This window comes from Spermophilus citellus (assembly GCF_964194105.1).
Source record: "Spermophilus citellus genome assembly, chromosome: 6".
NCBI classification, from domain to species: domain Eukaryota; kingdom Metazoa; phylum Chordata; class Mammalia; order Rodentia; family Sciuridae; genus Spermophilus; species Spermophilus citellus.
In genome coordinates this window covers 132,540,020-132,564,447 of record NC_138187.1, presented here as the reverse complement: position 1 = coordinate 132,564,447, position 24,428 = coordinate 132,540,020, and the positions used below count along the sequence as shown (strand labels likewise).

Below are 24,428 nucleotides of genomic sequence, written 5' to 3'. Positions count from 1 at the left end.
ACTTGGTCTAATGTCTTGAGATGATGTGGTGTTCACAGAGCAAGTAAAAACAAACAAACAAACAATGAGTGCTGGTGCTGGGGATTGAACCCGGGGCCTTAGCACACATTAGATAAGTGCTCTCTACAATGAGCTACAGCCCAAGCCCCTTACAAGGAGAAATCTGACAGCATATAACATGAGAAAACTTGTCTAGTCCAGCCATTCTAACGTGTTATCACTATAAGACTATAAGCAAATCTAGGGTCTTCCCCGGGGGGACTTTTGCCCCAGTCTTTCCTATTACATAGACTGATTCTTACAGAGAGGAGGGGCCAGCTTTGGAGCAAACATGGCATCCATGAGGGGTTTCTGGGAGCGCCAACTGGAGAAGGCAGAGCATCCAGCCTCCTCGGGCTGGGCCTGGGGCTGGCCTCGGAAGGACTCCCCTGAGGGTGTGTTTCCATCCTCCACATTTAATCAGCTGAGAGAATTGAAAACAGTAAAAAATTGAAGATAATACAGCATTCAATAAAAAGATAAAGTAAACTAAGAAGAAATAAAAAGATGGTTAAAAAAACAGTGGAAAAAAGTGTAGGGGGGAGCAGGCAATAAAGTAATAATATGAGCTAAAAATAAACCAAATAAGCTGAAAAGAAATTAAAAGATAGAACAAAGACACGATAAGGCAAAGGTTAGGAATAAAAGATGGAGAATAAAGAGATAATACAATAACAATAAATCTAGAAGATAAGATGAGATAAAAGGAAATAATATGAAATAGCTAGAAGAAAGACCAAACAGATTAAAAATACCGAGATAAGTAAAATCATTAAAACCAGAAAAATAAACGACTAAAGGGATTAAAACAATAAAATGTGTTAAACCGATACTAAAGAAATAAAAAATCCAAAAGACTCAGCTCTGGGGAAAGAGAATAATAGATTAATTTTGTTTCAAGTTAAAATAACGCATCAATGCAAGTACAAAGGCCTACCCCCTCAGGAGGACTTACTCTTTGAGTCAGCCAGCCTCAAGGTCCTGCAGACCACCCAGGCTCTAGGCATCTGTATCAATCTGCTACTGCAGAGTGAGTGGCTTCAAAAACAGACATTGGGGCTGAGATACACAGCTCAGTGTACCAGGCCATGGGTTCAATCCCCAGCACTGCAACAAAACAAAACAACAACAACAAAACCCAGAAATGAATCTTCTCACAGTCCTGGAGGCTGGAAGTTCATGACCCAGGTGATGGCAGGGTTGGTTCTTTCTGAAGGATATGAAGGGGAATCTGTTCCAGGCTTCTCTCCTTCACTTGTAGTTGCCAATGACTCTTCACATTGTCATCCTTCTGTTTGTGTCTGTGTCCAAGTTTCCTGGACTTAAAGGATACCAGTCATATTGGAGTAGGGCTTATCCAAATGACTGCATTTTAACTATGTTCCATCCAGGAACCTACTCACCTCCCAAAGGTCCTGCCTCATAATCCCATCACATTTTGGATTTCAACATGGATTTGGGAGACCAACAAACATTCGGACTGCAGCACATAAGATCAGAAGCGTATGGAGTGCACAGGTCTGAAAACCCTTCTCTCACCCCGAGTCCCTGCACTTGATTCCAAGCTCTGTTGTCACCAGTAATTCTGGAACAAGGAGCTCTTGCACTGGGCCTTGAAAGTTATGTAGACAACCCTGCCGGCCGCCTCCACTTCCCACATGAAGGGAAACATAAGCAATCCATGGTGCTCTTTTGGACTGTGAGCTGTCTATCCAGGGCCACTTGAGACCTGGGTACAGTTCCTAGTACAAGGTAAGCCCGTCAGAGAAGGAGGAGGAAGGGATCGAATGCCTTTGATTCTGGCCCCAAGGCTTCCTGTCTAGGCTTAATTCCCCAGTGGGCTCTTAGGTAGAGCACAAGCCTTAGGGTCACCCCCTCAAGTCTTCAGTCTTCAGACTTGGCCTGTCCTAGCCCTGTTCCCTTCAGGATCTCCCTGGGCCACCCTGGCAGAAACCCAAAGGAGTGGGAGAGGGGAGAGATGAAAGGAAAGAGAAAGGATCTGTCTCTTTGGATGGCGGCCCTCCTCCTCCTCCTCCTCCTCCTCCTCCTCCTCCTCCTCCTCCTCCTCCTCCTCCTCCTCCTCTTCCCCCCCCCCGTTGCCATGACGACCAGAACAAAGCCTCTCTTTCCACTCTTTTCTGGATTGTTAATTGTCTTTGCTCCATGGTGCCTTTGTTAATTGTTGCCAGTCCCTCCCAGGATGGGGATCTAGGTTTCCTCCAGACAGGAAGAAGGGTTTAAAAGAAAAAAAGTAAGTGGTGGGGGTGGGGCACTCTAAACCAGGTGGTGAGGGTAGAGGTGGGGGAAAGGAGGGGGAGGCAGCACCGGGGTATTCCACTGGGCCCAGGCTTCCGGAGGGGACCACCTCTTCACTGCCCTCTCCACGTTCCTTCAGCTGCCTTTCCAGGTGGGGCCCAAAGGCCCCCTCTATGGGAAGAGATGAAAGATGATGAGAAAAGAAAAGGAAAAAAAACCAGTGTCCTGTGTGTTCATGTGTGTATGTGGGGGTGGGTGTCCTGCTGAGAAAGGGAGGTGGCCCTGTCTTTGTACTGTACCCATTCCAGTGGGCCAGTAGGCCTTGCAGCCTGATTGCTACCCCCACCCCCAGAATTTAGGAGTCCGGATAAATGTGCAGAGAGAGAGAACATTAGCCCTGAAGGTGAGCATGACCACTCCAGTCTGCCTCCCACACTCAATTCCCCAAGTAGCTAAACTTCTGAGGATGGAGTGGAGAATTTTAGAAGCGTGCAGGTGCGCGTGTGTGTGTGTGTGTGTGTGTGTGTGTGTGTGTGTGTGTGTTTAAAGGACACAAGTCTCCAACATTAGCTGAGCCCATGTACTCAGTGAGGTCCCTATACGTGTGTATGCAAGTGTGTTGCCGGAGGGTATGGTTTGGGTTCTCTAGGAGAAAGTCCTCCAGTTGGGGACAGCTGGCTAACTGTTACAGAGAAAGCAGAGAGCTTTTTACCACTGGACCTACTTCCAAGGTCCAGGTTAGAATCTAGTACACGGACTAACATTCAAGGACTGGTGTATATGGTTCAGATTCTAAATGTTAGTGGATAAAGCCTATTTTGCCTACCATGCGTTATGTCAAACACCGAAGCATTGGATTTTGCAAGATAGTTCATTCACGAGGCAGGCAAATGTGAGTGCTCAAGTCTCAAGTCCATCGCCACAAAGGATAGGAGATATGAGATAAAGAAACAGGGTGGTCTAAAGCATGGAGGTGGTGATTGAAGGTAAGAAAAAGTGACATGGGACCAGTGGTATATGCATCATAATCAAAATTCCTAGCTTTTCCTGGGAAGCACATTCAGAAAATGGCACTGTTAGCTTATTCTGAGGGTAGAGTTTTTGACCTCTGACATCAAAAGGTTACCCAAAGAACACCTGTGCAGACCCAAGTGAAGGGCTGATGGTTTTACCAGGTTTGATTTCGGCAAAGCAAGCTTCAGATTCCTGAAAAACAACTCAGACAACGGTTACCATCGTGACAGTACAGCAGAGGGGCTACGTAGGGGAAGACTGATGGGAATGCGCTGCTCAGCTAGGTGACTTCTGAAATTGGTAATAAAAGCAAGTAACTAAGGGCAAGTGAAGCCAGAGGATTTATTCAGTTTCATAAGGATCATAAAACTTCCCGGAAGAGAAGCAGCCTGGGATACTGGACAAAGCAGGGATTTGAGAGCCAGAAAATCTGGGTTCAAATGTCGGCTCTTGCCCCTTCACTATGTGGTCTCGGAACACTTCCTTCACCTGCGTGTCATTTTCCTCATTTGTAAAATGGAACTGTCCCCATCTTCACAGAGCTGTTGAAGATCCTGTGAGTAGAATACCAGGCCTTGGGCAAAACACCCCTCTTCTCTGTGTCTCATTCTCTTCTATTGCTCAAAGAAGGAGCTGAAGGAGATGTTTCTGAAAGGCTGATTCCTTCTAGATCTTGTATTTTCAGATTCTGAAAGGCAAATGCAACATTCAGTGACTCAAACTGTCACTCTCTTCTTCCTCCCCCTCCCTTTTCCCTTCCCTTTCTACCTGGGCTGAGGATTCAACCCAGGGCCTTGAGCAGGCTACGCAAGTGCTCTACCACTGAGCTACATTCCAGCCCTTTTGATTTTTCATTGAGATAGGGTCTTGCTAAGTTGCCTTAGCCCCCCATGTAGCTGGGATTACAGATGTGTGCCACCCTGACTGTCTACCTATTACCTTCTTGATTAGCTCTTTAGCTCTGTCCCTGAGTATGACTCTCTGGAAAACCCAAGTAGAACTGAGTAGAAGCCATTGGAGTTCCACCCAAAGATAGTGACTGAGAAAAGTCACCCCTGTGGGATGAGCCATGGTGAGCGACTCCAAGGCTTGAGAGTATCATCTCACATCTCTGGTGGTCAGTATTTGGAAAAGCACTTGCTTAATCAATAGGGTGAAGGGCTGGTACCAGACATGGAGGGGCAGGCGCTGGCTGTCGGAGGGGCAAACAAGATAGAGCTCAGGCAGAGACTAGAATCCCAGTGCATCCTCCCTTTTCCCCATTCCCCAGCTGTCTTTCTTCCCTTGAGCTTTCTCTCCTCACCTTGCAGAGCTCTTGGGAATGTAATTCACACCATTCTGCAAACTTAAGCCTTTTATGGCTTCTCCTGAGGCATTTGCATGTGGCACCTAGTCTCTAACCTTGGAGGTTAAGGGGACACAGACACCTCAGCCCCACTCATGGCCCACTTGATGGCTGCACCCCTGGAAGCCAATCTGAGTCATTCTTTCAGCAACTATTTCTTGAGCACCTACCACTCTGGAAATGTAATGGAGACCAAGGCAGACAAGGCACCTGTCTCACAAAGCCTATATAGTCCAAAGGGGAGCAGAGAAAGTACAGGAAAACAGGAAAGAGATTAAATAAGTACCAATTGTGGCAAGTGCTATAAAGGAAGCAGACCGGAGCTGGGAAAGAGAATAGAAGTGGGGTGGGGTGGAGGGTGATTTCAGATGGAGGGAAGAGGGAACATGAAAGCAGGGGATGGAAAGGAGCCTGTCTGGGAAGAGCAAGGTTTGGCAAGTACTTTCCAGGTGAAGAGATGTTTATAGGGAGATATGATAGGAATTGAAGTGTTTTTTTTTTTTTCTTTTTTTGTACCAGAGATTGAATCCAGGGATTCTTAACCACTGAGCCACATCCCCGGCTCTTTTTATTTGAGACAGGGTCTCACTAAGTTACTTAGGGCCTCATGAAGTTGCTAAGGCTGGTTTTAAACTTGTGATCCTCCTGCCTTAGCCTCGGAAGCACCTGGGATTACAGGTGTGAGCCACCACGCCCAGCAAGGATTGAAGCCTTAAGGCAGATCTTTCCATAGGGGGATCTGATTGGGACTGGGAAAAGTGTGAGATATAACTGTGAAGGACTGGAGAATGCATTGAAGGGAGGGTCCTGAAAAATAAACCATTGTCGATAAACTGGCAGTTTGGGCTGGGGATGTACCTGAGTGATAGAGCACTTGCCTAGCATGCATGGAGGCCCTGGGTTCAATTTCCAACACTACCAAAACCAAAACCAAAAGAAACAAAGAAAAATTAGAGGTTTTCCCAGTTAAGCAAACTATTGTCCAGAGAAGCGGGTGGTGGTTTGTTCAGATAAATTGATTTCCAGTAAGTTCCTGAAGCAAATAATGAAAGTTATGTACTGGTTTGCAGTATTATCTTCCTGGGCAAGAACTTTCTGGAATGCAAACGGCCTTAGTGTTATGGTGTGGCTAAGTGCAATAAAGGAAGCAGACAGGGGGCTGGGAAAGAGAATAGAAGTGGGATGGGGTGGAGGGTGATTTTAGGTGGTCTCAGCTCTCAAAGGCAGGGAGGCTGTCTGTGGTAGTCTAGCTGAATGATGACGAAGTGACCTTGCTAAGGTGGGAACAGTGAAGACAGAGAAATGGAGGGACTGGGACGTGTTTTTGGAGAAAGACCAATGGCATTCACTAAACAGACTAGATGGGAAAGAGGAATCAAGGGTGACTGTCCGTTTTTTGCCACCGAAGAAGTGTAGTCCTAGTTATTGAGATGGGGGAATGGCAGAGGGTATAAACAGGCTCCAGGATGGTGGTGGTTAAAGGTTCAGTTTTAAACATAAGTCTAGGATGTCTGTGAGACCCCTCAGTAGAAAAGTCAAGTGCATATTTGGGCATGCGAGTCTCAAGTCTTAAGATATTGAAGTGAAAAAGTGGACTGTGGAAGTCTCTTAGGAGAGAAGGCAGATAGGGAGGAAAATGGGGTGTAGGAGAACTTGGTCCACAGGAGCACCCACCTAGAGACCAGGGTGGAGAAGGAGCATAAACAAGGGAAGCTGATCAAGGCAGTCTGAGGGCAAGGCGAACTCAGGAGAGTGCGGAATCATGTAGCCAGTGTTTCAAGGAGGGAGCGGCTGATTGGGTTAAATGGTGTAAATTTGGTAGGTATTCCTGGGAAGTGGTATGATAATATAGAACAAGATCTAGATTTCTCAATCAGGTAATTTCTTTTTTTCCATTTGCAATCTGTGACCTTGAGCTTCCTTTTTCTCCCCTCTAAAAAGGTATAATGACACACCCTCAAAGATTTGGGGCAAGGTGCAAATAGATGTTTTATAGGAAAGTAGTACTGTGCCTAAGGCATAGTAGGCAGACCTTCAATGTCTGAATTTGGTGGTAGTGACTGAAGAGGCCTGATACCAATGAGATAAAGTAGATGGTGGAATATGGGAGTGCACCTCTCGCCTCCCTGTTCTTCCCATCTCAATCTGCTGTGGCCAAGGGAAGTTATGAAGAAGGAAGCACCGTGAAGTTCCCCCACTAGAGCCGAACAGAGGCTAGAGAAAAACACCAGCAGATGGAAATCACAGGAACCTCGTCTGGGAAGAGAAAAGGATACGTGGAACCTGGGGAAACTCTTTCATGGGTTTCTGAGATGATTTCAACCAGTCATCCTCAAAACAGACCCTCAAGAGTCAGAGCTGACTTCTCCCACCCTGCTCCCCTACCTGTTCACTCCTTTGCATCCCTTTATTCCTGGGTTAGCTCAGGCCTGCACCATTTTTTACCCTGGTCATTGCCTCTCTCTCTGTTTCCAACTAGACAGATCTTGTCAGAGACCTTACTTTGAATCCCTTAGCTCACCCCTACCCCTAACTCTGTTCCTTTCCATCAACTAACCGATCAATAAGCTATTTATTAAGGGCCCACTCTTGGCAGAGTCCTGGTTAGGCACACAGATTTCCCTAACAGTGAACCAGAGATCTGTCTCAGTCCTGTGGAGCTTACAGTCTAATAGGGAAGACAGACATAGGTGATCACCATGCTATCTGCCATCAAGGGGTTTCCAGAGCCCATGAATGAGGTGCCTCCCCCAGTTTGGGGCCATCAAGAAAGGCTTCTGGAAGAGTTGATATCCAGGCTGAGACTCAAAAGGTGAATAAAGGGAATGAGCCAGAGAAGGCAGTGGGTGAAGGATGTGGAAAATCACAACCCCCAGAGAGAAAAGGAAGCACAATAAGCCCCAGGGAGAAAAGCAGAACAATGCGCTCCGGACTTTCACAATTTCTCATATCTACAGCTATTCCCCTGACTGCCCAACAGACACATCCCTGCGATGACTCAGCCTCACTGAACCCTGTAAAACTCAGACCCCTAGAGTAACCACTTGCCACTTTCCTCTTGAAAATGTGCCCCTCTGCTGCTGGAGAAACCATCCCTGATCTGTTGAGGTCTGTCTCTGTTTCTTTTTCTTTCTCTTCCATTTGCTTCAGTGGAGGAACGATGAAATCCAAAGCCCTTAGAAGGCCTTGGAAGCCTCACTGGCTATCACCTGACCAAGACCAGTCACCCACACTGGGCACACACAGGGTAATTTGCAGTTTTATAAATTGCTGATCCTTTAGCTTGTCCTCTTCCAATGGTCCCTCCAAGTTCAGATGAGGCCTCCCGCAAAAGACTGATCCCAGTCCTTACATCCTAAGGCCCTCAGTAGGTCCCCGCCCAACCAGGAGTTTGCCCTGTCTGAACACTGACCACTCACTGGAGTTGTGTGCACTCTTTCCTTCAGGAATTCAGTATCTGGTTGGGTGATGCTCACCTGTAATCAAACTTATTGGCCAGGTGGAGGTAGGAGGACTCCAAGTTTGAAGCCATTCTGAGCAACTTAGCCAGACCCTGTCTCAAAAACAAACAAACAAACAAACAAACAAATAAATAAATAAAGGGCTGGGAATGTAGCTCAATGGTAGAGTGAACCCTGTACTAAATAAATAAATAAAATTTAAAAATGGAAATCTAGGAAGGGCGGACAATGTCTCATTCATCCTGCTGTTCCCAGCACCTAATGGGCCAGGCATATGGTAGACATTTAGTAAAAACTTTGAAAGAAGAAAATCCACCCCCCCACTGGGGTGGGGGACAGTACTAAGGAGAGTCCACAGACATTAGGAAGCTGTACAACTGCAGGTGAGATCGGATTTTTAAGGGGGGTTCTCAAATGAGGTTTTTAAAATTCCAAATCCGGCCTGTTGAAGGAATTCGGAGATTGAGTGGATAGATAACTTCTCAGATCTTGCTCCAAGTGAAGATTTTTCTGTAGGAATCCTCATTCCTGGGCAGACGGAGAGAGCAGAATCCACTTTCTTTTTCCTATTCTCTCCACCCTTTCACTTCATCTCCACCCACCCCGCGGTCCAGAACCTTAGTCCTTCTCTTCCCAACAGAGGTTTCCAGCTGTTGATGCCTGGATGGACTCCGCTGCAGGGAGGAGGAGGAGGAAATTCTCTGTCCCTCCCTCCTTCTACATCTCCCCACCCTTCTCCCTCCCCCTCCTCCCCCTGCCGGCTCACGGTCTCCCTCCCTCTTTCTCCTCCGAGGCTGTCGAGTCGCCTCGCAGCTGCGAGCAGCGAGCGCCCTGCTCCAGTCCGGGCTCGGAACTGAACTGTGAGCGCGGGTCCTGCAACCCGGGCTCAAGAGCGATCACTCGGGGTCTGAGGCCGGGGCGCAGCGCCCAGCCTCGGAGGCTAACCGAGGCGCGGAGCCGCAGAGCCCGCAGGGCGGGAGGGCCGGCCAGCGCGCGTCCGGGCGAGTCCGGGAGCAGGACCGAGAAGGCAGCGAGACGGCCGCAAGCCAAGGGCAGAGGGCAGAGTGCAGAAAGCGGCCTGGCTTGGCGAAGGGCGCCGCCCGGCCGGAACCGAGCTCGCCTCCCGGGACGGTGGCCCCTCGTGGGGCGCGGACCCCGGGTGACCGCGGGTCCAGAGCGACTCCTCCGCGGCCGGCGGGGGGCGTACCGCCTCCCAGCCCCGCCGCCCCAGCTCGGCCCGCCCGCCGCGTCGCCGGGGCATGTGAGCGGGAAGCCCAGGCTACCATTCGCGAGGATCGCACCGAGGAGGAGCAGGAGCGCGGAGCCCCGAGCCCCGAGCCCAGCGCCTGGCTGAGTAGTAAGTGCGCCCCGCGCGCCTTCGTGCCCCTCTCCCCGGCCTGAGAAGTTTGACACTCGCGCCCCCACGTTTCTGGGCACACGGCGATCCTCTTCCCTTCGAGTTTCCATCCTTTGCAAAGTTTTTCGAGGAGGACCGGACCCTCGCCGACCCTGAACAACGCCGGCCAGTGGCGGCTCCTCGCCGGCAGAGCCCGGTCCTTGTGGAGAGGAGTGGCAGCCTGAAATGGCCGTGGGTGGCTCTGTGTATGTGTGCGCACCACGCGAGCGAGCTCCGGGCCCCCCACCCTCACCCCCCAGCCCCACGCCGGCTCCTCGCCCAGCCGCCGGGCGCCAGGTCTTTTTCACCAACCGGACTGTGCGCCCAGTTTAAGGATTTCCCAGCGGGAAGCCGGGCGACGTGTGCGTGCCCCGCGTGAGGCTCGGGGGCCAGAGACCAGACGCAGAGCTCCCCCGCCCTGAGTGTGTGGGGTGTCGGGGTGAGGGCGGCCGCGCACCCCTTCCCACCGTTCCAGGTTCGTTCCCGAGAGAACCAGCCGGGCGCCGCCTCCTGTTTGTTTTCTGCTCGCGCTGCTCGCGTTCCACCCCCACCCCATCCCAGCCATTCCCTATCACCCCTATCTCCCACCCTAGGATGCCAGAGGGGGTCCTTTCCCCCGTATTTCACTGCAGAAGCAAATTGTGCCTAGGGATTGGGAGACGCGGAGGCGATGGTCGCTCAGTCCCAGCGGCTCGCCATTGTTTTCCCACCCCGCGCGTTCTGTACGTAAACACACACTCACACGTGTGTGTGTGTGTGTGTGTGTGGTGGTGTGTGCACGCGCGTGTGTGTGCGCGCGCTTGCTCGGGTTGCTTGGAGTTCCCAGACGCGCTGGGATAGCCCGTGGGATCGCCCCGCTGTCCGCCGGGGTGTTCCGGCTGGAGGTGCCCCATTATTTAACTGGAGCTGGGGTTGCCGGAGAGTCCCGGGCGGGGCCGCGAGTCCGGCCTGGGCGGGAAGTGAATTTTGAACTTCAGCCCTGGACCTTTCCGGGAGGACCCCGAACGCTGGAGCGGCGGCTCCCTCCCTGAAGGGCCCACGGCAGCTGCAAAGACTCCGCTGGCGCTCTTGGCAGTCGCCTCCGTGACAGGGGCTTGGAGGAAGCCGGGGAGTTTTCCTGGGAAGTTTGCTTTAACTCTGTGGGAATTTCCGGGCCGAGCGCCTTGCCGCTGGCTCTGGTGAAGGGGTCTGGCCAAAGGCAGCCAGAGAAGATGCTGTTGCTGCTCTGGGCGGGGTTTGCAGAGACCCAGTTTCCACTGTGCTCCCTTTAGGAAGTGCCTCTCTAGATGCTGGGTTTCAGCACAGTTGAGTCCTAGTTCCCCACAGAGGTGCAGCGTGAGTTCGAGCGAGTTCCTCAACTTTTCTGGACTTCTTATGAAAACAGACAGAATTGCGCTCTCACCTTTGAAACTGGTATACAGTGATCCTTTGAAGGATACAGGTTTGGAAGGCATGAACTCCAGGAGGGTAGGGGTCCACCTACTTGGATCACTGACAACCAAGTGTAGCCTAGTGATTAAGCTCCAGGCAGCTGGAATTAGATCCCCAGTGCTGGTATGACTTGGAGCAGTTTAATCAACCCCTATCCTACAGTTTCCTCATCTTTAAAATGGGGCTAATATGAAGAGTACCCACTTCGTGATCCTGAAAAGGAAAAAAACTAATCTGCAGTTCAGTGGTAGGGCACTTGCCTAGCATGCCAGAGGTCCTGGGTTCCATTCCCAGCACGGCAAAAATTAGCTTTTAATGCATTATTTTACTGATGAATTTCTTTGGTGGTGCTGGGAATGGGACCCAATGCTTGGAGCTTGCTCTACCACTGAGCTATACCCCCCAACCTGTGCCATTATTAAGTGAACTTGTGTAGAGCCCAGAAGAGCACTTTGGGGTTGTGCCCACTTAATCAATTTTTTATAACTTATTCACTGAACTCCTGTTCCCCGGTTCTGATTCGGGCTCTTAAGCTCAAACTTGTCCTTCCTATTCCTCATTTAGTTTCATTTTTTTGAGTCTTTTTTTCTTTTGTTTTTTCCTCTCTTGCTTCACAATATTTGTGAACAGCATTTCATCTTTCCTTCTTTTAAAAAATCAGACAGGGTACCACTGTAGTATTCTTTCCATGGAAATTGGGCCCCAGGAAGGAAGTATCTCCAAAAGGGTGTCCCCTGGGCATTCTTGGCCAGGGCTGCTGGCTCAGGATTGGATGTGCATTTGTGTCTCTGGGGCTGTTCGAATTTCCAGAGAGAGGAGCCCAGGTGTCTGGAGCCCAGGGGAAGAGTCAGGTGGGATGGGCCTGGCTGTCCCTGGAGGAGCTCTGCTCCCTGGGCCGTGTCTGCATTTCCTGCTGCTGGGACTCACTTGAGAGCCTGGGAAGGCCCAGCTGCCAGAGTACACTGAGTATGGGTTTCAGGTAAATGAGGGACAAATGTGCCACCTCTACCTTTCCACTAGTAGTTGGAATTTGGCATCCACGTAAGCTCCTTGTTTGATTGTGACCACTGCAGAGTACAAATAAGAGGTGAGGCAGCCAGAGAGAGGGCGACAGGCTGCCTGGGACAGGCTCCTGTCTTGCTTTCTCTTGCCTTCTTAACCTGCCCCAGGGATGGGAGACGATGGCCAGAGATTCAATTCTTGGTGCTTGGAGATTCTGCAGGTGGAGAGCTTTCAGTGATGAGACCCCGCATTGAAGACACCTGTTTCATTCCTCTAACAGAAACATGCTAAAGAAATGTGGCAGTCAAGTACCAGGCCCTGTCCTAGGCAGTGGGCTACAGGTGAACAAGACAGGTAGCATGCCAGCCTTCAGAGAGGCTTCTTTCTTTTTGGGGGTGGGGAGTACTGGGGATTGAACCCAGGGGTACTTTACTATGCTACATCCCCAGCTCTTTTTATTTTCTATTTTGTGACAGGGTCTTGCTAAGTTGCTGAGGCTGACCTTGAACTTGATATCCTCCTGCCTCAGCCTCCAGAGTCACTGGGATTTTAGGCAAGTGCTCCCAAGCCCTGCCAGAGGCTTCTTTCTAAAGGGGCTGTAGGGGACCAAGATAGTAGTGGCTCATCCTGTGTGATATCAAAGAAGTACCACAGGGTGAGGGAAAGAGGGTATAGAGGCCGGTGGCAGGTGGCCCTGGATTGGGAGGGCAGTGAAGGCTGACCCACACAGGTCTGAAGACTGGGGAGAAGCCAGCTGCACAGACAGGAAGAAGAGGATTCCAGGGTGAGGGAATAGCAAAGGAACCCCCCTGTGGACAAGGGGAGCCAACAGCTATGTGGCTCTGGGGAGAGTCCCTGAGGACAGAGGGCTGGACCTGGCCCCTCCTCACCTGGTAAGAATCCTATCTTTTATTGCCAGAGCCATGGGAAACCATTGGAAGCTAGAGAGCAAAATAGTCTTGATTCATGATTTTTAAAGATTATTTGGTGCAAAAGAAGCAGTAATCCTAATTGCCTCAGGGGAGGGAAATGATGGCTGAGGGAGGAAAAATTTTGTTTTTCCTGTAGGCCCCTTTATCAAAAACCCAAAAAGCATAGTTAACAAAGAACAATGTATCACCTGGAAAACGCATACAAAAAGAAGAAAAAAAAAACAGGATCTAAAACTGTATAAGTACCAATTTTGTAAAGATCTAATTATCTGTATACACATGTCCATCATGCGCATATACGGAGAACACCGGACACATGTATCAAATGTTTACAGAGGTTAATTTGGGACACTGGATACATGGATAATTTTTTATTTCCTGTTTTAATCTTCTGTTGGTTTTTCCAATCTTCTACAGTGGTCATAAATTACTTTTATAAGTGGAGAAAAATTGTGAAAAATAGAGATGACTTTAGCCTGAAAAGGACTAAGAATGGAATTTAGGGGGGCAGGCAGGCTGCTTGAGAACTGAGAAGGAGGGTGCTTTGGATTAGGGTGGACAGTGGGAAAGTTAGTTCCCACCTAAGTAGAGCCAACAGGTCTCACAAAATTTTGCTTAATATCTTACGCTCTTACCTAAAGAGGGCTTACCACCCCAACTCTGACTTTGTGATGAGGAGTGTGAGGATCAATAAGAGTGAAGAGTGATTTCCAGGCGAGCGCGCTACCGCTTGAGCCACATCCCCAGCCCTTTTTTTTTCTTTTAAACAGAGAGAGAGAATTTTTTAATATTTATTTTTTAGTTTTCGGCGGAAACAACATCTTTGTTCGTATGTGGTGCTGAGGATCAACCCTGGGCCGCATGCATGCCAGGCGAGCCTGAAGAGTGATTTCCATCCTCGGATTCTGTCTGCCATTCTATCCCCATTGTTCCTCTTGATGGGAAGAGCCTCAATCTGGACATTTTGCTACTTTGATAATTAGCAGAATCAGAGAAACGAGTGTATGTAGTGAGAATGATTTAGAGCCAGGAGATACATTGGTCATTTATCATTTCTAAACCTCTCTTTTCTCATCTGTGAGATGGGACAACAGCAATGAGAATACCTCCCTGGGAGCTGTTGAGAAGCACATGGCAGCGGTTGCTTTGTGGATGGTAAAGGCTTCTGCTGAGCCGGTCTATTCCTCCAAGAGACCTAGGGGAGGACATGCCAGTCTACTAAGGTTTTCTCCTCTCTGGGGGTGCTTCAAGATGGCCTTTAGTTGGGTAGTTCTCTGGGTAAGTCTCCAGGAAACGGACACTACCGGAAAAAGTGGATTCAGAAGCAGCTGGACTAGGATGCCCCCTCCCCCAGCACATTCAGGGGTGAAGCTGTGTTTGAAAAGAGCTCTGTGCTGGGAAGGCCAGCCTGCACAGTAAATCGTGCTTTGAATGGGAGTTATTTTTGTGCGCACTGTTTGCTTAAGAGGACTGCTCCTGTCTGAACTCGCAGCAGCCCTCACCCTTTGCTAGTCCCTTCCCAGAACCCGGATATGTTAGCCAGGGTGGCTGTCACAATGCTTGTCACCAGATGGGGAACCAGAATTCATGGAGGATAGCTTCTGGATCTTCCATTATCTCCCTCCCCCAAGTTGGAGGGCATGCTCCGTATGCTGGTCCTGGCCTGGTGTCTTGACCAGCTCTTCTTTAGCCTTGGGAAGACCTGGTTAGGAGATTTGCTACAGGCCAGCTCAGCAAGGCTGCCTCCAACCTCTGCCAGCTTCTCCGATGGGGTCACTCTTTATTTATTTCCTTTAAAATGCATAATAGTTGGCCTGGCATGGTGGTACACACCTATAATCCTCTAATTCCAGCAACTGGAAGGCTAAGGCAGGAGGATCACAAGTTTGAGTCCAGCCTCTGCAATTTAGTGAGGCCCTAAGTAACCCTGTCTCAAAGAACTAAAAGGGCTCCGGATGTAACTCGGTGGTAGAGCAACCCTGGGTTCAATCCTCATTTTAAAATAAATAAATAAATAAAACTTAAAGATGCATATACTTTCCTGAGCAGCTTGGATGTGGTAGTTTCTCCTGAGAGTGCCTGTTCCATACCCAGGGACCTGACCCAAAGAGGCCACGTGGGCCCCAAAGCCTTCCCAGACCCCTAGAGAAAGGGTTCCATCCATTCCCCATGGTCATGGCACAGGACCTGCCAGACACCTCCTGGGACTCCAGGTGTATTCTTGGGTCTGGTCCATGAGTTGGCAGAGCCCTGGATGTGCCATGTGGGCCTGGTATCTCTGAGCTCCAAGTGTGCACATGGGACAAGTTAGCAAAGGAGCGGAGACTTGTGCCCAAACATGAGGATTCCGGCCTTGGGGATGCACATGCATGGGGTAGTAGGGAGAGGAAGGAAGAAGCAGGGCCCGTATCCTCAGCTGCTACCTTGTTTTCCTCTCAGGCCCTTTTGGTCTCTCTAGAAAGCCTGACACAGGGAAGCCATCAAATCTGGAATTCAGTTCCCTTGATAGGAACAGCATTCAGACTCCTCCCCCACCCCATGCTCCCTGCAGCAATGGCCTTAGCATTTAAATGGCCTTGGCACGAAGCCCCGTAAGCTGTCCATGGGGTTGGGGCAAGGCTGGGGGGAAGGGTATATTAGCGTTACCCCCCACATTGTGCCCCTGTGTCTTCTGGGGACATGTCCAAGGCAGGATTTCAGTGCTTTGGCTCCAGAGGAGAAAGGGGAAGGGACCACCTCTGGGCCACAGTACTCCTGGCGCCCTTCCCCTGTTGGTTTGGTCTGTAATCCCTGCCAGGCCTGGAGCTCCCTGGGGGATCCGCCCCGGAGGAGGCCAGACTGTCTCCTCCCCTCTGCCTTACCTCCCCCAGTCCCCGCCTCCTTCTTGACTCAGAATGGAATGTGCAGCCTGTGGAACAGGATGGGGTGGGAACTAGTTCCAGTGGGCTCCCTCCCTCCTCTTCACATCCCCCTCCAAAGGGGGTGAGGAGTGCCCCCGCTGCCACCCAAGTCCCACACCAAGTTGGGGCAGAGGTGGATGCCACAGGGGTCCAGGTCTGGCCATTTGAAGGAGCAGCCAGTGCAGGGGATTTTCTTTAACCCTGGTGGGGCAGGTGGGGAGTTGAGGGCAGAGCCCCTGCAGGCAGAGCAGCCCCCAGTCCAGTAGCCACGGTGGCCCATCCAGGACCAGCTTCAAAACTGTGGCTCATTTATTTTCTTATTTCTATAGTTTCTAGAAACAATGCCTCATTGTGTGTGACTTTTGTTATCAGAATGAAAAGGTTTTAAAATATATCTAGACTAGCCAGTGAAACAGAAATCTGTTTTCGTGAAAGACCAAGAAGAATCAGGGTTCGGTCAATACTAGGACAGCAGAAAAGGGTCCGAGGTAGGAGGGGTAACAAGAAGACAGTCAGGGGTTCCCTGGAATCCCAGGTTGGCCCTGGTACATGGGAGAGGCTGAGCCAGGAGGGAGGTCTGGGTTGGAGCTGCCTCATAAGGACTCAAAAGAATGAACCCTCCTGGCCTCCCAGGCAGGACCCAGCCCTCTGCAGAGCAGTGGCAGGTTGTCTCTGGGATGTGAAGCTCTCTGCACCCCTTGGGCAGCCAGTGCCCGCCTCAGCCCTGTTGCGGGAATCTGAAGTCATTGGGCCATTCCCTGAGGCTTTGATTCTGGGCCTGCTCCTTGAGGGGTGGGGTAGGGCTGGAGGGAAGGGGAATGAGAGGGTGGTGGGGAGGGTGGGGGAAGCCTGGGAGCAGGTGGGCCAGGGCTGTCTGCACAGGTGCAGTGGGGGGTGTGTGAATAGCAAGTGTTGAAAGCAGAACAGAGGGGCCCCTCCGCCATTTCTCTGGCTTGTAGGACTCACCTTTTCTTGGGTGGGGAGGGTGTGCGTGTGCATGTGCGTGTGCATGTGGAGGAGAGGTGGGGGATGGGGGTCCTGCTCTTCTCACTTCTCCTTGAGCTTCCATCCTCCGACGCTCCAGGTGCCCAAGTGGATAGGGATTTCAATCCCCTACTCACCCTCCCATCCTCCCCTTACCTTCTGTAGGGTCAGGGTACCTGTGCAAGCCTCACCCAGGAGAGCCTGGGGCTGGAGGAAGAGAGGAGGGGTCGAGACAGAGCCAAGGGTGGGGTCAAGTGGGATTCTAGGAGGGGAGGCCTCTCCCCTTAGTTGGGGTGAAGGTTTCAGCCTTCACTCACAGGTGCTCTGGCCAGTGAACTCCCAGTAGTAGATCAGGAAACAGCGTCAGAGAACTGGAAAGGGCCCTGTCAGCCCTTGCCTTGGATAGCCGTAGGTGGCAGGAGGGCTTTCTCTTTGGTATCTGAGGGAGACAAGGGATGAACTTGACTGCCATCTGCTAGAGCCCACTCATGATGGGGCTCTTCCGGTAGTGCAGCGTACGTGCTGCCTGGACAACTGGACATCATGGCCATGTTGGAAGTGGCTCAGAGCAAGCACCAGGGACCTATGGTTTTCATAATGTAAGTTCCCCTTCTCTTCTACTAGGTTAGCTGAGCCTTAGATGCAAATTTCTCCTTATGGTGCCCCCATGGGGGGGGGGGCTGTACTATCTTTTTCTGGGCACTGATTGATTGGGGCTTGGGGGACCAGAATTAGGGGGTGCTTGTGTTTGAGTGTGGGTGTTTGGCAGGTGAGAGATGGTCTGTGGAGCTGGATGGACACTCCCTTTGTTGAGTCAGGGTTGTCTGTGCACAAGTAGAAGTGTGAGCGACCACCGGAGCCATGGCAGATTGGGTGGATTGCTTACTTGGACAGAGTGGACAAGAGAGAGGTTCCTGCAGTACCTGAGAGAAAGCCCTCCCCAGATCCTTTTGCTGTCCCTCAACTCATGGGGTCTTTGTATCCCTGCCTTCCTCTCTCCCTCTCCCATGATCAAAACTCCCCTATCCCTTGACCTGCAGGGGATCCCTGCTGTTTGATCTCTTAGGGGATAACCAGCTAGTCAGATTTGACCAATCTAGGTGCATGGGCTGGTAGCAAGGTAACAGGTAATTCCAGAGCCTTTTAACCAGCTACGCTAACCAGCTAGCTACCTACCAGCTACCTACAGGACCTTATTAATTGAAAAGCTGATTTTAAAATTGGAACTTAGGGATGGGGAAGGGAGGGAGGGCCCCTGCAAGGGCTGTTCCCTTCCTCCTTCTGTCCACTCACCAGATATGCAGGAGTGTTGGCTTTGGGCCTTTGCCCACCACGCTGGGGCCAGAAGACCAAGAGACCTGCACAGCCCTTTCCCAACTTTGAGAAAGGTAGAGAAGTGAGTGACAGGTACAATAATGGCTGCCATAGGTGAGGAAGGAAGGTGCAGGGTACTTCAGGAGCATCCAGAGGGCCACCCAATCCAGATTTGGTCTGTTAGGGAAGGCTCCCTGTTAGACCAGGAGATAGCTTGGCAAGAGAAGGGTATAAGGGCAGATCCCCTGCATCTCTCAAGGGTCCCATCAGGGTCTCCCAGGGCATATCACATGGTCCTGTCCCTTACCAAGGACCTGGGCACATCATAACTGCAGGGCAGAGTGAGTGGTGGGCATTTGAAGACAGGTGGCCAGAGCCTCTGGCATGCAGAGGCCTTGTTTGGCTAGGAGCTGGGTGGTTGGCACCAGAACCTGAGTTTTGGTGTGTGCTCATGTGTGGGGCGCTGAGGTGGGGCTGCCTGTGGTGTGGTGTGGTTCTGTGGGGCTTGGGCTACCAGGGAATTGGAACCCAGGCAAGTGTCTTCAAGGTGTGTGTGCCCACACGCATGCGCACACTCACAGGAACGCTCTGGCCAACTGCAAATTAGCCAGACTGGCGTGAAATGCCTTCGCTGCTTCTCTCCTCTCTTCCGTCCCTCTCCTCCCGTCCCTCCCTACCCTTCTGAAAAATCAACAACTGTGTCAACAGCAGGGTGATTGTGCTTGGCCAGCAGCCTCGGGGGCTGCCAGGGCTGGGCAGGTGCTGGCAGGGGCTGCGGAGCCCCACGCTGGGTGCAGGCGGCCTGGCTGCCAGGGCTACAGGATAAACAAGGCCTCACACAGGCTCGCTGGGAAGCGAGGCCACGGCAGCCAGGAGGGGAGAACAGGTGTCCCAGGAGCTCGCAGACACAAAGGGCCTCTTGTCTCCTCCTCCCCTGCCTGGCCCGGGGAGCAGCCCCCTCTCCTCCCTCCCTCCAGGCTCCGCCCAGAGCCCAGTGACCAGGTCAGCCAGGGTGCTGTCTTGCAGATCCCCGGCCTCTTGGCGTTGGTTTGTTCTTGCTTGAGGCCGAGGTAAGGCCAGTCCATGTGCACTAACTGAGGAGACAAGTCCCCCGGCCCTGAGGCATCCTTGGGTCTCAGTTTCCCCACTGCGAAGATGGCAAGATCACTGTGCCTTGCAGGGGGCACCCAAGAAATGGGAGGAGCACCTGGAGCTTTTGAGAAGGAAGAAGTGCTGTCAGGAGTGATGGAAGTGGGGGTTCCGCGTGGGATTTGGGCCTGGGACGTGGCAACATCTTCCTCCCTCTTGACCTCTTTATAAAACAAACCTTTACCTGCGCTAGGGACTGGGAGGCAGTGGAGAAAGACACAGAATCAGCAGACAGGCGGTTTCTGGAGCCAGGCTGCCTGTGTGGTCTTGGGAATGGTGACTTGACTTCTGTGAGCCTATAAAAGGGAGGTGGAAACGGTGGTACCTGCCTCATGCTCATGGAGCGACGGTCATGCTGGGATCTGTGAAGCTGTAAAGCAATGCGTGGCCCGCACACATACACAGGGGTGTATGTGAGTGCCTGTACTGTCCCTGTCCCTGAGAGAGTATTAGGGATGTAAATCTAGCCAAAGCCCAAGAGGTAGGCCAGGGAACAAATAATTGAAGTCTAGTGAAGTGCTAGGAGCCAGTGTGCCCAAGGTCCCTAGGATTCCCTGAGGAATCATCAACCCTTCTGGGATTGTCAGGGAAGGAGGACCTTGGAGCCGGGTTTTGAGCAGGCGCAGGAGCTGCTCTTCAGGAATGTGGGAAGGACTTCTAGGCAAGGATCCCGAGGTGTGGAAGTGCATGTTTGTGCAGTGCAATTTTGTGCAGGTGACAGTTGGGGTGGCCTGGACTGTGTGAGGGGACCTGTACAGTATGGGAGGTGCCAGTATGGCTGCCACCACTCAGCAACTTTCTCCTCCCCCTACTACATTATGCACACGTCTGTCATCCTCACTCCCTCTAGAATGTTCTTCAGTTCTGAGAGAGTGGAATGAAAACGCCCTGGGGTGTTAGGGTCAGAAAGCTCTAGATATGAAGCTTCTGGATTTTGAGTCTTGGTGCTGCGCTGTTTATCTCTCTTGTTTGAGCTTTACTTTCCTCACCCAAAAATAAAGAGGGCGATGGACTCTCCTCCGTGGCAGGGTTCAGTGAGGATGGGAGGAAAAGGTGCACAGCACCTGGTATGCGTGAGCTGGTGGCCCACGTCGCAAACCTGTCTGGGCCTCAGTCTCCATCTCTATAACAAGGGGACGTGGTCTGCGTCCTTGTTCCCATGGTTTTCCAGCGGTGATAGGCCAGGCTGCCCATCACCTGGGTAGATGAGTCAGGCTGGAGACCCAGGACCCCTGACTTGGACCAAGGGGCCCGTGCTGCACTTAGGGTCCCCAGCCAGGCCCTGCTGGATGAAGCCGAGGGAGTCTGATGCTGAGGTGGAGCAGCATTGGGTGCAGGACCCTCTTTGTGGCTGCCTGGGTGCTGCTCAGGCAGCAGGGCCCCTGTCCTTCCTTTCCCTGTGGGGAGAAGCCCCCACGGCCCTCTGGCCTCTCCCCAGGGCTGGCTGCTGTTGGAGAGCCGGGGAGACTGAGGCCCCTCCCGGTCCCCTCAGGCACCTTGCCTCCTGGAACCTCCCTTTCACCCCTTTGCAACTTGAGAAGGACCATTTTGACCCCTTCTGAGAGACCAGGAGACTGCTGGGTTGGCATGGACAACCACCCTCGCAGTCTTGGCTGCAGTTTTAAAGTCCAGATGTGGAGTTGGACGCTCTGCCACCTTCCTGTCGCGTGCCCTCACCGTGTGCTCCTGTGAGGCTTACTCGGGAACCCAGCAAACTGTCCAAGTTAGGCCGGGTGGTGAGCCTCGGTTCCCCACATTCTGCAGATGAGAAAATCGCTGTTCGGAGAGGTGGCTTTGCTTAGGTGGCAGGGCTTCCCTAAGTCCCTCCTGGCTGTGCATCTGCAGGGAGGAGGTTGGTCCATATGGTGTGTCTGACCCCTGTGCAGAACAACTGAAAACCCGCTCTGACATCTTGCTGTCTCCTGGCCTCCTGCCCTGGCCTCTTGCCATTGGTTTTGAAAAACTGATGATGGGAAGGGCCCTGAGCGGCGTCGGGGAATGTCTGGAACCCAGTGGATCCCCTGACAGCCCCAGGGAGCCCAGCCCGAGGCAAGATCCAGAAGGATGTGGCACCTGGCAGAGGCCGCCATTCTCCTCCTTTCCTCTATTACTTGATGTGGCTGTACCTGGTGTGGACAGAGCCCTGCTCCCCCTTCCTCCCTGCGGCCATGTTTCTCAGGTGGTCACGAGGTGAACTGAGGCCAAGGAGAGGAGCTGGTGTGAAGAGGAACACTGAGAGGCAGGGCTGGGGACACTACTCTAGGGTCACCTGGCCAGGTGGTCAGAAGGCTTCGCAGGTACCCTGGAAACTTCACAAGTCAGAGAGAGAGGAGGAAAGAGCAGCAGGGACACTTAGATTTTTCCAGGGGTCTTGTCCCTATTTACATGCGATTTGCATATAACCTACACACTGAACACCGTTTTGTAATCTGTCTCTGCACACATTCAGATTGGCCCTGTCCTGTTGCTCTTTCCAGAGATGGCTGCTTCCATTTTTTGCTCTTACAGGGAGGGCAGGGCACTGGGAACACAGAGTCTGCTTGGGGTTGTCCTTGTCATCTGTCTGATGCCATCTCCCTGGGGTTAGCACAGAGGGCTGGCCCTCCACTGCTGTTCCTTAGCAGGAAGACATCATCCCAGCAGCTGTCCCTTTACCTGCATTAGGGAACAGGTGTCCACCTGCTTGGCACTCAGCAGGTGCTCCATAAATGTGAGGATAAAGCAAAATTAGAGATTGAAGGCAGAGGTGGCAGGATGGGAAGACACACCAGACAGGTTGGGCCAGGTTTGTGCCTGTGAAAGGGGGCTCGGGCACAGGAGTGGGCCTGGGGGGTCCTGAGGGTGGAAGGAGTTGACGGTGGTGGCCAGAGAAGGCATTTCTTTGTCTTCACAACCTTGTAGGATCGAGGGTTGAGGATGAGAGGAACAGAAAGGAAGAGGCCGATTATTTTGTTTTCCAGATTGAGAGTCTGTTATTAGCAATTTATTACATCCGGGTCTCCAGCCAAGCACATTCTGTTCTCCAGTGTCGGGGGAAAATGCTTGGGGGACATGGCAAGAGGCTGGACAGGAAGGAGGAATGGATCAACAGTTTTATGATTGACGATGTGGTGTCTTGGCCTGTGCTAGGGGACAGTTTTAATATGGGGCCAGTGTGAGCCCAGTCCTGTGTGAGGAGGCGCCTCTGGATGGCCTGAGAGGCGGTGGGGGGCGGGGAGCAGGCTCTGCTCCCACACTCATGTCCCCCACCCCCGGCCTTGGGTTTCTCATTTCTCTGTGAAACAGGTCCGGAGCAGTGACTCTCAGAGCAGAGTCTTTAAGGAACAGGGGAGCTGTTCGAACCCAGGAAGAGAGGGAGCAGGCAAGATTGTCACCCCTGTGGAAAGAATGGTGCACAAACAACCCCCTTTTTGCAAATGCGCTGAGCTGGCGGAATTTCACTTGGTGGCTGCGAGATTGGGGCGGTAGATAGAGCTCTGCGGGCTGTGCGCGCAGGTTGTTATGTGGGGGTCCCGGAAGAGAATGGAGAGGGCCAGGCCAGTGCGCCTTCCTTTGAGCTGGCCTCCATGCTACCCAGGGCTCATCACTGGTCCCCGTTCCTGGAGGCAAGTCCCCTACCTCCATCCATCCCTCAAGTAAGTTGGCCTCCTTCTTCCCTTGTTCCCCCTCATTCTCCTCCTAGATGTTTGTCTTTGACTACAAGTGGCTACTCCCCTCTTCAAGAGCCTTCCCCAGGATGCATGGTAGGGAAAGCTCGTGGACAGAACCTTCTCAGGGTCATGGGTGGTGGTGCCTGGTCCCCCAGGCCTCTGGAGGGAGCAGAGGCTGGGAATATTTATGTATTTATTTTTAATTTTTTGGTACTGGGGCTTGAGCCCAGTGGTGCTCTACCGCTGTGCCACTTCCCCAACCCTTTTTAAAAAAATTCTTTTACTTTGAGACACGGTCTCACTAAGTTGCTTAGGTCCTTGCTAAGTTGTTGAGGCTGGCCTTGAATTTGGGATTCTCCTGTCTCAGCCTCCCGAATCTCTGGAATTATAAACATGAGCCACCATGACCAGCCAGAGACTGCTTTTTGAGTGAGTCGCCCAAATGGTGGTTTCTTGCATTCCCGCCACTTCTCCAAGCTTGGTTCCTTTGGATGGTGGTTGATGGGCAGGTTCACTGTAAGATAAGAAGCTCTGGTGGGACTCTGGGCAGGTCGCCTTGGAGGATGTGTTGGGTGGTCCAGAAGAAGGGTATTAGGCCGAGAGAGCCTGGGCCTGATTTCCAGCTGGGAGGCAGGTCCCCCACTTGGGCACATCTCCCTGAGGTGGGTTGGTGGTTGGCTACTTGCTTCTATTCTCTGGGTTCTCAAGGCTAGCCAGGGCTTCGTGAAGGGATGGATGCTGAGATTCAATTCAGTGCATGTGTATTGTTTTTTTTTGGGGGGGGTGGTGCCGAGGATTGAACCCAGGGCCTGGTGCATTCGAGGCAAGCACTCTCCCAGCTGAGCTCTATCCTCAGCCCCAGTGCGTGTGTATTGAACGGGACTCAGAACTCCACCAGCAGCCCCTATGTCTGCTAAGATGACCGTGTTTGAGGGACACCTTGGACCAGGTGTACTAAGGAGCAACAGTGGCTGAGCTCCCAGCCTAGAGGCTGAGGAGGGAGCCCTGCGCGGAGGGGAAGGCATCCTGTTAGTTTAGACCGCAGTTAGGCGCAGACCACCCAGCCTAGCAGGAACCTTGGACACAGGCCACCGAGCTGGGACTTTGTTGACAATGGGGAACCAGAGGTTTCTGAGAACTTTCAGAATGGGTGGCTCATTCATTCAGGCTGAAGCATCTCTCATTGTCCTTGAAAAATTCCCGCAGTACCCAGTTCTTTTCCATTCAAAGGCAAGTCTTTGAATTGCCTGCAAGTCTTGCTGAACTGCCTGGTGACTGACTCCCCTTCCCTGCCAGGCCTGGGGGCTCCAGGGTGTGGGGCTGAGGTTGGTGGCCGCTTTTTCCTGTCTGCCCTGACCTACGCTGCCCACCACTTTGGTCCCACTGGGGCTCAGTGAATGTGGCCACTTTTCCTGGGAAATCCAGCTTGTCAGTTTCCTGATGAATGGGCAAACTTGCATTGTTCAGGATTGATCTCAGGATGTCATTTTAAAAGGCAGCAGTTGAGTGTATTTTTAAACAAATGAGAACCTGGCAGAGATTTACCAAGCCCTCA

The 24,428-nt window shown here is 51.9% G+C and overlaps 1 protein-coding gene across 8 annotated transcripts in view; it reads left to right on the top strand.

Annotated features, from left to right (window-relative positions):
- Positions 1-8,891: 8,891 nt before the first annotated feature.
- The window catches only part of SOX13 (SRY-box transcription factor 13), a 45,008-nt gene continuing 29,471 nt past the window's right edge, over positions 8,892-24,428 (top strand). For 7 of the 8 annotated variants that reach the window (XM_081298873.1, XM_081298870.1, XM_081298874.1 and 4 more), the window contains exon 1: positions 8,892-9,472. The gene's annotated coding sequence lies outside the window, so the exon portion shown is untranslated. The other variant, XM_081298871.1, reaches the window with a different exon arrangement.